This window comes from Dysidea avara, chromosome 5, assembly GCF_963678975.1.
Source record: "Dysidea avara chromosome 5, odDysAvar1.4, whole genome shotgun sequence".
NCBI lineage: Eukaryota > Metazoa > Porifera > Demospongiae > Dictyoceratida > Dysideidae > Dysidea > Dysidea avara.
Genome location: NC_089276.1, coordinates 11,110,117 through 11,113,648, shown reverse-complemented (window position 1 = coordinate 11,113,648; position 3,532 = coordinate 11,110,117).

Genomic DNA, 3,532 nt, shown 5'->3' with positions numbered 1-3,532 from the left:
ACATAGTTCTGTGTGTTTGTAACTATGCTATTACTAGCATGCAAACCATTTACAGTGTTCTTGACACCTATGCTGCACAACTCTGAATAATTATGCTGTTATAGGTAAATTAAAACACTTAAACTCTGGTTTAGGCAGCCTCATGTGTAATACTGGTTGTAACGTTGTAGGGTGAACAAAACTACAGTGCAGGAAGTAAGCTCTAATATTGCTCGATTGTTATATAGAAAGTTACAGTGACTCTTTAAAAGTTAAGGAAACTAAGCAGCCTAACCAGAGGTAATAGAGAGGGAGCCAAGAGTTCATGACCATTAACACACTGATACAACACTGTAGGTTACTGATACAGTATGTAGTTTCTTTCTGAATTTAGCAGAGTTTTTAGTATTATAGACATATGTACATGTTTGTGACTACTTGTTACTTCACAGGCTTTGATAGACAAACGTTTCAAATTCCATTTTGTCTGATACGGTTTCTCATAACAGATCAGGGTTTCTGTATGTATAGTACATATGCTGGATCCTCAAAAGCATAATAAGCATTTAATATCTCATGGATGCAATTGCACATGATCTTGAAATTTGGCTCATTTGTAGCACTTCTTTACCTGCTAAAAATATTTCAAAATAGTTTCGTTCAAATACCTGACATGATAGTTACGTTCAATCCATATTTTTACCATACATTTCATATAGGAAGCCATAAAATATAATGCTGGCTTTATTACAACCTTCTCCTGAATTTGTAAAGGAGCCAACCCACATGTGTCTATTGTTGACACCTTTAATCATCTGGTTGGCTGAAATGTTGAGTAAAAATCCATTTATCATTTTTAGCTGTTTTTCAGGTTAACTTATACATACTATAGTGTAGGATGTGTAGTACATGTAGCTTGTTCATATTTATTTTCATGTTCATTGCTACTACATACAAACTTTATTTGTATACAGGGTCTAACTGCAGGAGGCTCTAAGCAAATACCCTAGCTCTAAAACTGAGAAGTCAGCTGTCTAAATTCTGTGGTATCCCAATTGTTTCTGGTACAGTTCATAATAGATGACAGTGCTATGAAAGCAATAATCTTGAGAAACATTTAGTATAATTAAGGAAAGTTCACCATATATAAATTATACAACAATTACACTGCATATAGCTGTTGTACGTGTGGAACCTTTGATGCACAAACAAAACAGTATGTCATTAGAATGCGCTTTAAGTGCTAGTTACAACAAATGGTGATTCTCCTTGGTATGGCTGTGTTTATCAAATGGAAACACACACATATGCTTTCCATGAAGATGTAGTGAAGTTATGACTAGCAGCGGTTGCTTGTATGACGACCTAAGTAGTCATCTCTACATATGTTCCATCAATTAAGTATTCAATGTCTTCTATGAATGATTGTAATCCTTACTGTATGACAAAAATTAACAGCTTAAGTACTTCATAATTCCAGTCCAATTAATGATTGCAGCCATGCATTACACTTTAACCCTCACCTCTTGTGCATAGCCTTCAGCCTTGATAATAACGACTGTGTACAAGTAACGCATAGATAAGTACAATGATCTAGATTTATATCAATTCCATCTAGGGGATCAAAGCTGGTATTGATTGAAGTCTATTAACAACAAACAAACACGCTACTCAAACCATTGTACACTCACATAAAATGTTTATTCCATGTGTTACAAAATCTGTAGCTACAGCATACATGTATACGTACATGAATTCACATATGGTATTATAGCTCTGGTAACACAGATTTATTACCAAATGGTATATCCTGATTCATGTACTAAATACAATTATCCTATGATTAAGGTATCTTAAATAATTAAAGTAGGCATGTAGGCTTGTCACAGTTAGCATATTTTAAATACTGCATAAACTGTTACATATTCTGAAGTAGATGTGTTGTCAATAATAGAGAACCTCCAGCATACATGTTTGCAATGTATAAGTGATGTCTATATATTTACATTGTTTATCCTGAGCTAGTGTCAAATGTGGTATCAATCTCAGGCTCTGTCAGTCCGATCCACAGGTGTAGGCACTTTATGACATCCATGTTTTGCACATCATGAACTTGAACACTTATATGAGAGCTGTACTTACATATTGTATACTTCACTGTATTGAGACATGTATGGTTGGATGAAAAATAGATGGCTTATAATGTGAACAAACAAAATGTCCTTAATTTGTCAACTTCATAGTTCCAATTATATTCATTGTATGTACATATTTGTACAAGCTTGACTTTACGACTATAGCTAGTTACAATGTAGTAAAGTACAATTTAGTATAATCACCATGCATGCAGAGTTGTATGCAGCTTATATCTGCTTCAAAATTATTATACTGTATGACTACACAGAATGTTGCTTCAACCATGTGAACAGCTAAAGTTTGTCATTTATGCTCTAGTACAGCTGAACAGTCCTAATGTTAGTTATGTAGCTATTGTGTTTGTGTATAAATGTGTAATGTGTCCATTAATAATGTTTGAAAATTTTTTGTAGCATAAGCTTAAATAGGTATAGTTGATACGTAGGTTTTTGTTGGTTGCTTGAACCTTTAAACTACCGATTTGTCATGCTTGCATACTAAAGAAAATAATTGTCAGTATAGGGAGCCACAATTATGTGCAGTGACAAAAGTGTAGTTGGACCTGCAGAGGCTGAGTAAATAGACCAGAAACTGTAACAGTTGTGTAAAACGTGTACTGATGTGTAAGCATAAAATTACACAATCGGCAGCATGAGTCAACTTTCCATTCAACTTAAGGACAGCATGTAAGACTGATTGTACACGTGCATGCAAAAATTCAGGTGGTTGGGTATGGCTGTGCATACCACATTTTAAAATGGTATATGGTAGTGTTTACAATGGCTTTCAACATCCTTATCATTTTCATTGTCAACAAACATTCCCTATAATGAGCACAAGTGACTTCATAGCTGCCATAATCACTTAGCTACTACAGTATGTTTAAGGGTACTGTATGCATTCTATATCAACAGTATATGGCTGCAACACATTCACAGCTGAATATTATATCATCACATTATGACTTGTAACATATGAGTAGTAAACTGTCCAATGCCTATAGCGACTATTGTTGTAAATTGTTTTGCTGCAAGAAACAACTTTAATGACCCTACCAAGAGAGGTTGGCTATCTCAAAACTATACTCAAAACTTGGCTGATTCTGATGTTCATCCACAAGATTTGAAATCAATTTCACAAACTATCAATGCTATTTCACGCAATCAAAAACATAGATACGTTTCATTTGTACTTGTATACTTGAACAGTGCAGTGATACTGATGAAGAAAGATTTATTATTCTGGATTCTGTGGTATAACTATGTAGCGTTTTAATGACAAACAGTATCCCTATATGATAGACCACAACTGGACTCACTTATGAGTACCGGAATGTAAACAATGTCATACACATTGAGTGATGCTGGTGTATATAAATGAACACGAGCTTAACAGAAACATCACATCTTGTTCAGAT